The sequence below is a fragment of the Phalaenopsis equestris genome, unplaced genomic scaffold (genome assembly GCF_001263595.1).
Source record: "Phalaenopsis equestris unplaced genomic scaffold, ASM126359v1 Scaffold220266, whole genome shotgun sequence".
NCBI lineage: Eukaryota > Viridiplantae > Streptophyta > Magnoliopsida > Asparagales > Orchidaceae > Phalaenopsis > Phalaenopsis equestris.
Genome location: NW_018238562.1, coordinates 115,585 through 129,818, shown reverse-complemented (window position 1 = coordinate 129,818; position 14,234 = coordinate 115,585).

Genomic DNA, 14,234 nt, shown 5'->3' with positions numbered 1-14,234 from the left:
AATTCAATTATAATTTGAAAGATGCTGGTGAGAAGAGATTGCTACATAAGAATGAATTAGAAGAATTAAGAAATGAATCGTATGACACAACAATAGAATTTATAAGGAGAAACTAAAGTTATGGCATGATTGAAAGATTAACCAGAAAAACTTTGAACCAAGAGAAGAAGTTTTGCTTTACAATACAAGGCTGAAGTTATTCCCTGAGAAATTGAAGTCTCGTTGGTTAGGACCCTTTACTGTGTCTCAAATTTATACTTATGGAGCTGTTGAAATTGAAGATCAAAAGACTGGGAATAGATTTAATGTACATGGACATGGATTAAAATTATATTTTTAGGATAAAAGACTAAATTTTAAAGAGGTTTTAATGATCAGTCAACCTGAATAATACCTGAATAGGTCGGGCCGATGATGTTAAACCAAGCACTTCATGGGAGGCAACCCATAGTTATCTTTATTTTTATTGCAATTATAGTATTTTTATTTAAAATTATCGTTAGTTTTTAGTAGTATTGAACTCTATTAATCATATTTAACCTTGAATCATCATAAAATTTGGACCACAAAAAAATTGTAACGCATTCAGACCAGAGCGAAATTGTGCAATTTTTGCCTTGGGCGCCGAAGACACCCTCGACGACGACGGGTTTTTCCTGAGATTCCAGGCAATTAAATTCTAAAGGCTCGCCGACGGCACCCTCAACACCGCCGACGGTGAGATCGGCGGGATGGCGGTTTCCAGAGTTTGAATGGACAATTTTTGACAGTTTTATGCGGGAGTTATTCCTTTTAAACTTCAAAAATTCGATTCCTAAGTTTGTATTTCCCCAAAAATGAAGTGAAACTCCACTAAATTCATCCCTATGCAACCAATTCCCCGGAAAACCTCCCCGAAAAACCTTAGATTGCGAGTGTTCAATCGGAGAAAGTTCATTAGTGCTGAGGCGCAACGAATCTTCAACAAGGTACTGACAAAGAATAGATTAATCAACGAAAGAGGATTTGTAAATCAAGGATTAAATAATCCATCGATGGCAATCGAAGAGATGATTGTGAGATGAAGATGGGAAGTGTTGTGCTACACTACAACCGCCGTAGTTGTTCTGGTGGTGAAGGAATTTTATGCTAATTTGCATCAAATCAACCAGGGAGTTGTCTATTTGCGAGGTAGATGAATAAAGTTTAATCCTACATGGATTAATGAGTTATATATGATCGAGAATGTTCTAGTCTAACATTATTCCAACTTCATCCCGACAAGAAATCTGATGAATGAATCCTATCAATATTTAATGGACGAAACTGAAGACTGGGAAATGAGAGAAAACGGGTATGTTAGTTTTTCTGCGACACTTCTAAACCCTGTTTCTAAACACTGACACTTCTTCATTTCTGCAAAACTATTGTTAACGATGAGGATCGATAAAGTTACTAAGGAAAGTGTTATTCTAAATTACTGCATCCAAATGGGATTGTCGATCGATATTGGATCTATAACTGTGAAGTCTGTTTTTGGCCTGATCGTTCATGGATCGACTTATGGGCTTGGACATCCTTCAAAAATTTTCTTACTTTGTAGTCAGTTCCAACTATCTTATGAGATTTAAGAAAAGGTACTTCTACCTTGAAAGCCTTTGGAGCCAACTGAGAGATTTCCAACCAATGAAGATGAAAATGATGTGACTATTATGGTAGATCAATCGTCTCAGAATTCACTGCCTATTCAACCTTTAGTTCCGGATAAGACACTAGTGATCCTGCGCAGAATCAAGAAATTGGAGAAAGTGGTACAAAATGTTATGAATGCAATTAACAATATCTCTGATTTCTTCGATCATCTAGACTGGAGGATGAAAGAACAATTTGCTCACTCTGGACATGTCGAAGATAGTTTGATACGATTGATGAGAAAGATGAAATTGATAGAAGAGGACTCTACAGAAGAATTTCCATACCGAACCTTCTATAACCTCATCGTTCATGTTCAATCAATATGTGACCTTAGAGGAGAATCTAGCACTGAATCTGAAGAATGATAGATTTACCTTGCTACCTGTATGTCTATGTGTGTAATTTGGTTTGAACTTTGTGTTTGCTTTGCTTTCAAATTCTGCTTTTAGATCTCAGTATAGTTGAGATTGAGCACGATGTTTGTTTTCAGCATTTTGAGTGTTGTGGCTTGGAATGCGACGCTAAATTGATGTATTAAGGTTGAGAAAATACCAAACTTAGGTGTGTCGTGTAACGTATATTGTAACCCTTGGAATTTATATATAATTGTGATGTTTTGTGTTGTGAATGTTTATTTGTGTTAGTACATCATTTAATCACTTAAAAATTATGTCTATAATGATTGAACGTATATCATTGAGGCTTGAAATCAATCAAAATCGCAAAAAAATGGAAATTGAACCATTTCAATAGAGCTCACCGACGGCGCCCTCGATACCGCCGATGGCGGACTTTTCCCGAGACTTAGAATATTAATTCAATAGAACTCGCTGACGGCGCCGAAGACCCCACCGACGGTGAGATCCCAAAAAAACACCTTTAACCAAGATTTTGACTAGTCAACCGCCGGTATATATATGTATATACCATTACAAGAAAGAGAAGTGGGGGAGGTTTAAATTGTCAGTAGTAGCCAAATGATGAGAAGGTCCCTTGCTCTGTCTGTTAATATGCTGTAATACCACTTTACAGCTTCCCAATGCAATTTTCATTTTGCTGATCCATCTTCCAATATGCCAAGGGGGGTCCACCTCATTCTGCAATATCTTAATACAAATGTTGGAGTCAACCTCAACAATCTAAGCTAGGTTTTACATTGAATTGCAATCATAATAGCCCAAAATATTGCAATCATTTCAACTTTTAAAGAATCCAATACCCAAGTTGGTGAGGAAAAATGAAGAACATATTGCCCAAGAGAGTTTCTGAAAACTCCCCCAAACCCAACAGTTCCCCTTAAAAAGCTACCATAGTGTTGACCTTCATCCAACCAACAGGAGGAGGAGACCACACAATCAAGGAGAGCTTGCAACTAGACTGCTTTCTGCTCTAAGGTGACCAGTGCCTAAAGAGGTTGGGGAAAATATGATGTTTAATGATTTTCTGTAGGTAAGAAGTGCAATGAGCAGTAGTAGCTTTAGTTAGAGGTAAAGACTCCTTAAATTTAGCTTGATTTCTACCCATCCAAATGAACCAAGCAACCACACATGGGATAACCAGTAACTTAATCTGCTGCCACTCTCTCCAACAGCTAGAGAAGGTGTTCCAACAGAGATTGAGGGTACCAGTTCTTAGCTTTGCCAAAAAATCAGTCCAGACCTGTTGAGAGAAACTGCATTTAAAGAAAAGGTGATTCAATGTCTCCTCCTCATGACACATATAACAACGAGAAGGACCTCTAAGGCCTTTCATTTTAAGAATATCATCAGTAGGAAGCAAGGAATGCTAAAGTCTCCAACAGAAAAATGACATAGAAGTAGTCAAATATTTCCCCCAGATTTCAGTTCCCCATTGAACAGAAGGCCATTGAAAGAATGTTTGATAAATATAAGCAGACAATTTCTGAGAGGGAGCTTTTTTAGTAATGTTTCTATCTCTTTGCCCAGAATAGAAAGGTGTTTTCTTAACCAGTTAAATTTGATCATTGTTCAAAATGGTGTGAAGCAATCTGGAGCTCCACTGATTCTCTGTCCAATAATCCTTAACCAGGTCTTGAACATTTGGGTTAGAATTAGAGCACATAATTTTCTCACCACTCCAAGTCCACCTGTCTAACCAGAAATTGATTTTTCGTTCCCCCAATTCCTAGATGAATGTCTCCTCAGCCTGCTGTCTGACTTCCAAAAGTTTGCCCCAAATTCAAGAGTCCCCCAGCTTTTTATTAACTAGATTTGGGCGTGTATTTCTACAGTATTTTCCCTTCATGAAAAGAGCCCAAAGACTATCCTCTGCTCTGAATTTAATCCATAGTTTGCAAAAATTAGTGAAACTAAGGTGTTGAAAGTCCTTAAATCTCAATCCTCCAGCAAAATATGGTTTGCATAATTTCTGCCAAGGAAGCCAGTGGACTTGCTTCTTCTGTCCTGCCCATAAGAACTTATTGAAGATTCTCCCCAACAAGTGTTGAGTGCCTTTCTTCATAGTAAACATTTGGAGAGCATAGGAAGGAAGAGTAGTGAGAATACTCTTGAGCAGTGTGATTCTTACTCCATTAGACAAGAATGAATTAGTTCAACAGTGAAGTTGGTTTTTAATCTGCTCAATAACTTCATTGAAATGTATTTGCTTAGTTCTGCCCTTAATCAGTTGAACCCCAAGATATTTGATGGGTAGAGAAGACAAGCTAAAACCAGTATAGCTAGAAATCCAATTTCTTATATGTGGAGAGATGTTAGTGCTAGCAAAAAATTGGCATTTTTGTTTATTTAGTTCCATACCTGAGGTAAGCTAGAAATGTTTGAGGCCCTTATATAAAATTTTTGTAGCACTCTTAGTGGCATTAGAGAAGATAATCAAATCATCAACTTAAGACAGATGACTGATACATACATTTGATATGTGCTGAAAGGATAAATGCGGAGATGTTGAGAACATTTGATTTGAAAGTCTAGAGAAATAATCCATGGCCAAAATAAAAACTGTGGGGGACAAAGGGTCCCCTTGTTTAATCCCTCTTGAGGCAGAGAAGAAGCCATGGAAAGTGCCATTAATAAGCACTGAGTGATTATTACAATGAAGCTATCTTTTAATAAGCAAAATGAAATCCTTAGGAAAACCCCGTAGCAGCCAGAGTTTCCGAGATGAAATCCCAATTAATTGTGTCATAAGCTTTCTTGATGTCCAATTTGTAGATAACATTGCCTCCCCTACACTTTCTGTCCAAATATAACAGCATTTCTTGAACAAGTAAGATGTTTTCAAAAATGGATCTCCCTTTAACAAAGGTTGCTTGATTTGAGCAGATTATCAGTTTAAGATGAGGTTGGATTCTAAAAACCAAAACCTTGTCGATTACCATGGTAACAATTTTAGTCAAACTAATGGGCCTGAATTCACCTCAATCTTTTCTGATATGGTTTTTTGGATTGAAAATAATTGTTGAGAAGGTAAAATATCTAGGGGGATCAATACCTCTGAAAAAATCTTGAACAATAGAAATGAAGTCCTCCTTAATCACAGTCCAGGAGACTTTATAAAAGTTAGCAGTGAAGCCATCAGGCCTGTTGTCTTGTGTCCATCAATGGAGTCAGGAGCTGTTTTAATTTATAATTCAGAGGGGATTTGGGCAAGTTTCAGACTGCTAACATATTCTTGACAATCAGCAAACAAATTAACATCAATATTGGTTCTAGTTTAAGGATGAGAATTGAAAAGCTGCTGAAAATACTGGAGAACATTTTGAGCAATGTTTCCATCCTCAATTAAGCTATTCCCTTCAAAGTTTTTAATTTAAAGAATCATATTACATTTCCTCCTGAATTTGATACATGCATGATAGAAACTTGAATTTATGTCTCCCTCAATGAATTTGGTAATAGATGCCTTCTGTTTTAAAAAGGCTTCATTGTAAGTGATATGTGCAAGAAGTTCTTCATTGGCTCTATGTAGATCTTTTTCAGACTTTAAGCCCTTCTGAAAATCCTCTTAAGTACTGAGAGCTTTGTCCTGAGCAGCTTTTAAATTCTCATTAACATTCCCAAATGTATTCCAGTTCCATCTCTTTAAGTGATTGGCCACATTTTTTTGTAACTGCCACAAATTCACCCAAGGCCCTTTATCTTCACTGACCAGCCAAGCTTTTAAAACTTCATTAATGAATTCAAGGTGAAGAGCCCACATATTATTAAATATGAAGGGAGAGCCACCTGACTTGACAGAATTCTAAATGGAGCAAAGTAAAGGTCAATGGTTAGACCCTGCCATAACAAGGTGAGTAATAACTGTATATGGAAAGGTTTGAAGCCAAGTGGACTTCCCCAACATTCTATCAAGTCTTTCTCATAAAGAGCCCCTTCTCCACGTATACTTAGGCCCTTGGAAGCCCAGATCAATTAAATGAGAATCCATGAGAAAGTCATTGAATTTGTTCATAGTAGATTGCAAAGGATGCCTACCACATCTTTTTTTAGCAGGATAAGTAATACAATTAAAGTCTCCCCCCCCACAATCCAAAAGGAGTTTATGGATTGGCTGATGTTCAAAAGCTCTATCCAAAGCTATTCCCGCTGTCTTAAAATGTTGTTGGCATATATAAAACTGGCATATCCCACCTGAGCTCCCACTTTAAACTGAATATGTAAATACTGGGGATTGTTCAGCAAAACAGTCAACTGTAAGTCAGCTCTAGCAAACAGCCAGATTTTATTATTATAATTAGCAAAATGTGAAAACTTGGGAAATTTCCTGATAATATTAGTTGAATTCCTAATAAACATTGGTTCCAAAATAGCAAAACACCAAATTTTATGAGATCTCAAAAGATTTAACAGTCTTGTGAAAGAGTTAGGGTGAGCAACACCCCTAATAATCCAACACAAGAAATTGATGATTGTGAAAGGGTTCTCCCTTTCCCTCTGGTTCTTGGATATGAATTTATAAGCTGTTTAGGTCCTTCCAAGGAAGGAGCTTCCTGCATCAGCTTCTGTTCCATCTTCCCTTTCTTTTTCTTATTGCTTCTTTGAACTTGCCATTCTTTAGTTATAAATTCAAATAATAAATTCACTGTTGAATTGTCAACTTTGTGAGGGTTGATATCTAGTTGACTTCTTTCAGTATGATCAATCCCCCCATGATTGTTTTCCTTCACCTGTATCTCAGGGACAATAATTGTCACATTGTTCCTATCAACTTCCTCCTTTAGGATACTGGGCAGCCTATGAAAGACTTCCTCTTCAATTCCTCTACTGGATTCAATACTTTCATGTTCAGTAGATCTTCTTTTTTCCTTTTCCAGAGAGATATCAGACCCTCTCTGAGTAACCTTAGACAAGATAACAGTTTTTTTGGTAGGTGGATGAAGCGTATAACATTTTTTCAAATTGTGCCCAAGCATTCTACAGTGACGGTAGAATAAGGGTCTTTTCTCCATAACAATGTTTTGCCAAAACCCTTCCTCCAGACTTCCAATCCAAACCTCTTTATCTCATGCAATGTTATGTCGTTGTCCACCATCACTCTAGCACCTGCTGACCTTGCCAAATTATAAGTTGGAGCATCAATTTTTAAAGGACAACCAAGTATCTTTTCTATATTAAATGAAATATTTTGATGATAATATTGAATAAGGAGATTAAGAAATTTAAACCATATTGGTACAATAGGGGCTCTTTACTTGGGTCAATCCCAGGTGTCCATTTTAACAGTTTCATTAGAGTTCTAGCAATAGAAGGGTTTGTTTTGCAAAAACTTTGGCATAGTCCTCCTCATTGCATAGTCCTCCTCATTAGACATCTCCTCATTAGACATTTTGATTAGAAGATGTCTTCCATCCATCAACCCAAGCTGCCAAGCATCAGTGAACTGAAGGTCCTCAAAAAATTTTCTAACATAATTCATCTTTGGGTGTCCAAACTGAAATTTTCCTATTAAAGTAAATTTTATAGACTCAGTTAAAGTTTGGATCTCCGCTGGAGTAAACAAAACTGCAGGTTCACCCTCCTTGACACCAACTGGAGACACTTAGGGGCAAGATCCCTTGCCAACAGCAGCATCATGTAGAGCTTGAGGAAAAACTAAATGATCAAAATTTTTAGGTAAATCCTGGCCTCTTGCAACAACACCAACATTAGTGGCTTGGGTCCATTGGGAATTAACATTCACACTAATAGGACAAAAATCCATTAAACTTGCTCCACCACCCACTAATCAGAGAAAAGTAGGGGAAGTAAATCTCAGTGCCAAAGAGTCAGCACTCTTCCACAACCAATGTAGCAGTAACTGGTTCGAACCAAGAGAACCCAGAGCAAAAACCAGAGAGCAAAGCCCACCTACATTCCTTCTTCAGCCAACAAGCATAAATAAAACAGTCCCTCAACACCTTCAACCACCACCAAGAGCAGCACCACCAAGAAGAAGCCATTAGAAACCAAACCCTAGCAAAGCAGCCACCACCTTCCTCACAGCCTCCATGAGTGTGTGTGTGTGTGTGTGTGTGTGTGTGGGTGTGTGTGTGTGTGTGTGTGCGCGTGTGTATATATATAATTTTTTTTCGCAATGTGACTGCATTATTTTGCCATGAATTATTAAGCATTCAAGACTTGATTGAAAGGTTTACAGCAGTAGTCATGAAGCAACAACGCCTTTATGTCAAAAAAAGAAGTAATGCCTTAAGGTGGAAGGAAAAAAGAGGACAATTTAAAATTATTATAAGAAACAATTACGATTGTTTGTAAGAATCATTGCAATGTGTTTTCAACCTTCAGTGATGAACCTTCTTTTCCTCTGCTTTCTTTGAGACTTCGCCTTGGCTTGGAGATAGGAGAGCTTCACTTCATCGTAGATGAAGCCGAAAGTAAGAGCAGACGCGTAGGCAACAAATGCAAGTGTGCTAGTAAGGTCCGGTATCACCATTGATGAAAGAAGGAGAAGAAAAGAGGGCACCTGCTATATATGTTATCGAAGGAATTGTTGATGTTATAAACCTTAGAAATCCACAGGTCGGCGGGCTGGGCTGGGAGTAAGCCATGTATATATACCAAATATCTTAATCTCTAAATTTAACCTTTGTTATTGAAAATTTTTCACTTAAGTTTACTATATATTTAGAAACATAAATATAGTTATCTAAAGTGACCCTTTAATATCAATGGTCATGTTAAATTTTAAAAATTTTGAAAATTTAGCTAATTGAGGACAATTGAAATTAAGTTTCTTTTCTTAAAAAGGAATTTTTCTTCCCCACCCCCTCGTAAACTTAAATTCTTAAAAGATTTAGCATGAAAATTTGTAAAAAATAAAGGGTGAAAGAAAAAATTTAATACATAAAGGAAAGACTTTACCTATTGAAGGTCCTGATATTGAAACTTAACTCTGAAATATTGCAAGCGCTAATATGAAAACCTACAAGACTCAAAACATTAAATAATACATAATACATATAAAAATTTGTTAAGAAAGAGTTAACTACAAATACATTCAATAAACTTCTAAAAAATAACAATAGTACTAACATGATTTCTAATGTAAAAAATAGTTAAAAAAAAATACTGTTCACAATACAACATAATATTTAAAATAAAGCAAAGTATCAAACACTAAAAACAAACAATCACAACAATAAAGTACAACCAAACATAAACTAAACAAAAATCAAACTAAAGCACCACCAATCATCATCTTCTTCTTCTTCCACATCCAAATTTTGCTGTTGATATGGGGTAAAAACAGGGTGAGTAGGAAACAGAACTGAGAGGTCACCCCTCATGTATCTGACCATCACATCATCATAAGCAACATTATATTCGAGCTTCTGTCTTGTCAAATCATCATTGTGTGCATTTCTGCCCTCCATATTTTCCATTATACTTTCCATTCTCAAGATATATCCCTATTGGTTCATCATCTCCTCCATAAGTTCTTGGAGAGTATGGGTACTAGAACTAGTGGTACTTGAAGTAGAAGGAGTGTCCGTACTCCTACTTCCATATCTCCAACCAACATGAGATTCATAAATCTTAATATTGACAGGCCCAATAGGTTTTAGAGGTTCAATCCTCTCCTCATCCATTCTAAAATAAACTCCTTCCTATTCACATAGTGTGAAGATCATGGCAGGGTGTGCTAAACCACTAGTAGTCTCTCTTAAAGAAATAGAACATGAGTGTTTCTATAAACAATATAGCCTACATTTATCCTTCTCATCTACTCGATACAAAAGTTCAAGATGGCTCTATCCTTTGTAACCTCATAACGATGATTTGTTGGTATCATTCTACCAAAAAAAAAGTAGTGTGAAGCCTTAGATACTACATTTAACATAGAAAGAGGAAAGTTTACCTTAACATTATTCTTCACCTTCCAAGCTCATCTTCCATTAGTAAGAAAAGAAATAACTTCGTCTAAGGCCTCATTTGTAAGTAAAAATGATTTGTACTGGCAGCTATATACATCCTCTAACTGATAAAATTCATTAATTCTCCTTGGAGTAAGTTCCACCATTTTCCCACGAATAAACACATAGTCTTCAGAAGTGTCCCTAAAGTTGGCATAGAACTCCATGACAACACCAATAATAGCCTCGACAGTAAAGTAAAAAAAAATTCTCCCACTGTCGAGAATTGATTAATCTTTTGACTTATACACTCAGATTTTTAAATCCTCGATCTGAAATTCTTTTCTTAAGTAGACTATTGAAACAAATGTTGGCCATGTATTTGACAAATTTTGATCATCAAAGTTCACCATTCTGTTTCCATTGCTCATTCTCGGTGCCATATTAATCTAAGAAAATTTGATGAAATCCAAATAAATTCCCAAAAATTTTGAAAATCACAATTTGGAATGTTTTAAACTTAAATCTACTAAGTAAGAGTTTTTCACCAAAGGATTTTCTCAAAATTTTCTATAAAAAAAAATTCAAAATTTTGGATCTTGGCAATGTAAGATAAATTCTTGGTGAAAATTAAAAATTTTGAGTTTAAAGTGTAGCTCTTACCTAGAAATCCAAGCAATAGTAAGCTCAAATGTAAATCTTTCAATCACCCAACTTCCCTTGTCTTACAATCGCCTCAAATCCAAGCAATAGTAAGCTCTAGGTGCAAAAACTGGAGGTTGATGATGTCCAAAAGGGTAAAAATGGTGTTTTTACAATGCAAATAACAAATTTTAAGGGATTTTGGTGGTTTCGGGTCGAGGCTGCTGTCGGTGTCGTTGGCACTAGTGGCCTAAAATTCACTTTTTTTATTTTTGCAATTTTCAACATTCTTTCAATTAACTCCAAAGTTTATTTAGTCTTTTTGAACACTAATTTTTATCTTAAAATAATTCACAAACAAGCATTTTCACAAACAACACCAAACTAACTTTTATATATAAAAACACACTTTTTTTACAAATGCATTTTTGTAATCACACTTTCACATACGTAAAGAAAATTAAATTATAATTCAACAACAAAATCAAGCCATAACACTAGAATGTTGACACAAAACTATACAAACAATAAAAGTTAATAGAGTTCTAAAGCATAGTAAAGTAAAGTAAATCTACACAATCACATTAAAAACCTAATTACTTTAAAATATTAGAGTCCAACTTCTTCAATTATTCTCATTCATCTTCTATACTTTCTCCTCCTCTAATATCTCCCATTGACTGGTAATGGATGTACAAAAATGGTAATGGACATACAAATTGTAGAAGGGTCGGTACAGAAATTGATCAGTTGAATTTTCATCGATCCATCTATTTTTCTTGCTCATCTGCACCAATCTTGCTTCAATTGTTCTAGTTTGATCAAAGTTCTCCTTCATCCTCCAATCTAAATGATAAAAAAAAGTAGTTAAGATTTCTTATTGCATTCATAATACTCTGAAGTTCTCTGTCTATTTTCTTCATTTTTTTCTCCAAATCTATTGAACTTCCAACTGTTTGTGGCATTAATGGTGTTGAAGCATGTGATGAATGATCCAAGATAATATCTAATGCTTCATTCCCATTCCCAATATAATTGTCATCAATAGAAATCATGGGCTTCCAAGGTAATAATACTTTCTCCCAACTTTCATATGGCACTTGGGATTGACTGCAAAGTAAGAAAATTGTGGAAGGATGCCCCAATATATAAGCCCATTCATAATAATACTCATAATAGATTTACAAATAATCAATCCCACCTCAATGGGCTTTTCCATTTGAATGCAATAATTTAAAATGACACTTTCTTTTGTAACTCTACTAATCTTCATGGTAGGGGGTAATTTTACAGACATGAAGAAATGCCATTGTTTTGATATTGGATTAAGTAGTGAAGCGGAGAGACTAACATATCCCTCATCTCTGATTTCCCAATTATCATTTTCATCCATCAGAAAGTTATATACATCTTGCATCATATCTATCGTTAGGATAAAATTCGTATAATGATAGATTGAAACGTTTTCTATCATATACAAATCATTAATTCGAGCCAGCATAAATGGTACAACCTTACCTTGAATGAAGATGATTCCTTGGGTAATTTCATGTAAGTTAGCATAGAATTTCCTTACTAGTGGTACAACAACTACAGCGGAGTGTAGCACAGAACTTCCCAATGTCTTTGTATAATGATTTTCTCAATCTGTGAACTTGGACTACTCAATCTATGATTGACAAAGCCTCTCTCTTTGATAAGTCTTATTTTTATAATGACTTTGTCGTAATAATCTCTACGCGTCAAAACTGATAAACTTTATTCTATTGGAAAATCGATACCTAGAAGTATTTCTAGAATTGGTAGCCATGAAATTCAAAATTTGGAAGTTTTTGGTCGTCCAAGGCAGTTTTTAGGCCCTTAAGAACTCCTCTCGGCGGTTATTTAGGAGTCTAATCCCGCCAAAGTTTGCCACATTCATCCTGAATGCGTGAAACTGCTAGGGAAGCCATCGACGCTCCTGATGGCGCTGTCGGCGCCATGTTTCATATAGACGGGCGCCATCTATAGCCGGGCGCCATCGGCGCTAGAGGCCAAAATCGCGTCTCTTATTTTTTTGTTCAATTCGATTCTAAATTTTTCCTCCAATACTATTGTTTGTCTTAATTTATTATAAATAAAATTGTGTAGGATTAAAAAATATTATTATTTCCTAAAAACACTTATTAAACAAAATTATATATATATATATTGAGTAAGGAACCAAGCTCCAATTCATTAATGAAAGAAAACCCAATACAAAAGGAAATTGAAGGGGGGGGGGAAGAGGGCCTATAGAAAAGAAGGCAACCTCTCAAAAACAACAAAAATGAGTTATTTGATATATGGGAGAGGCAGCAGATCACTGGATAATAGGAAATCCAGTGGGGGAGGAATCCTTCTGCTCACTAAAGGTTCTTCAGTAGAGAGACCCCTTCTAGCTAGCCAATTGGAGGGTCTATTCCCTTCTCTGTGGATGTGGGAGAACTTGACAGAATGCTCACTAAAGGTTCTTCAGTAGAGAGACCCCTTCTAGCCAGCCAATTGGAGGGTCTATTCCCTTCTTTGTGGATGTGAGAGAACTTGATAGAGTAACTCTTAAGCAATTGATGAATTCTAGAAATACAGCTGATTAAATTCCATGGGGTATCATAAGAACCATTGATAATGTTAATAAGCTGCAAGGAGTCAGATTCAACCCATAGCTGGTTGAAATGGCAAGATCTGGATAAGTTGATGGCCCGAAAGACAGCTTGACATTTTACTTCAAGGGAATCCAAAGCTTTAATAGGAGATTGAAAAAACAAGATGCACCTCCCCTCATGATTCCTGAAGACACCACCAATTCCAACAAATTGAGATTTATAGCTACCATCAGTGTTAACTTTTGTCCATCCAAGCTTTGGAAGAGTCCAGCAAATTTTAAAGACTTTGGTAATGGAAGGATTGAAAGATGGGCTCAGCTCCAACACAGCTTCAAACTTTTTAAATTTAATCAATTTTTGTATAAACCCAATAAAATTTAGACCTACCTTCATAGGTTCTAATTGGGAATTATCTTGCTTCAACTGGTTTTTAGCCATCCAAACAAACCAAGCCACAATGTTGGGAATGTCTTGAAGATTGAATCCCCTCCAATCAGACCAGCAATTATAAAATACCTCCCATGTTAGATTCATAGTTGAGACATTGAGCTTACCATTCACAATAGACCAAACATCCTGTACCCAGGGGCAGGCAAAGAAAAGGTGGGTAATAGTTTTCTCATTGGACAGGCAGAAATTGCATCTAGTGGGACCTCAGGACCCCTCAAACCCTTCAATTTCAGTATATCATCAGTGGGAATCAATTTTAAGAAGAGTCTCCATATAAAAAAAGACATGGAGAGAGTGAGAAATTTATTCCAGATTGTATGACCTCAATGCACCACCAGTTGGGGAGGCTGAGAAGAGATTAAGTTCTTTTTTATAGCAATTCTATCCTTTACTCCAGTTACGGAAAGTTTCAACGGAAGCTTGCAGATTTGAGGGCTGCAGAAAGGAAGAATTGGAGTAAGAATCCACTTATCATGTTCCCAAAGATCCTTCACAAGCATTGGAGTTCACAAGCA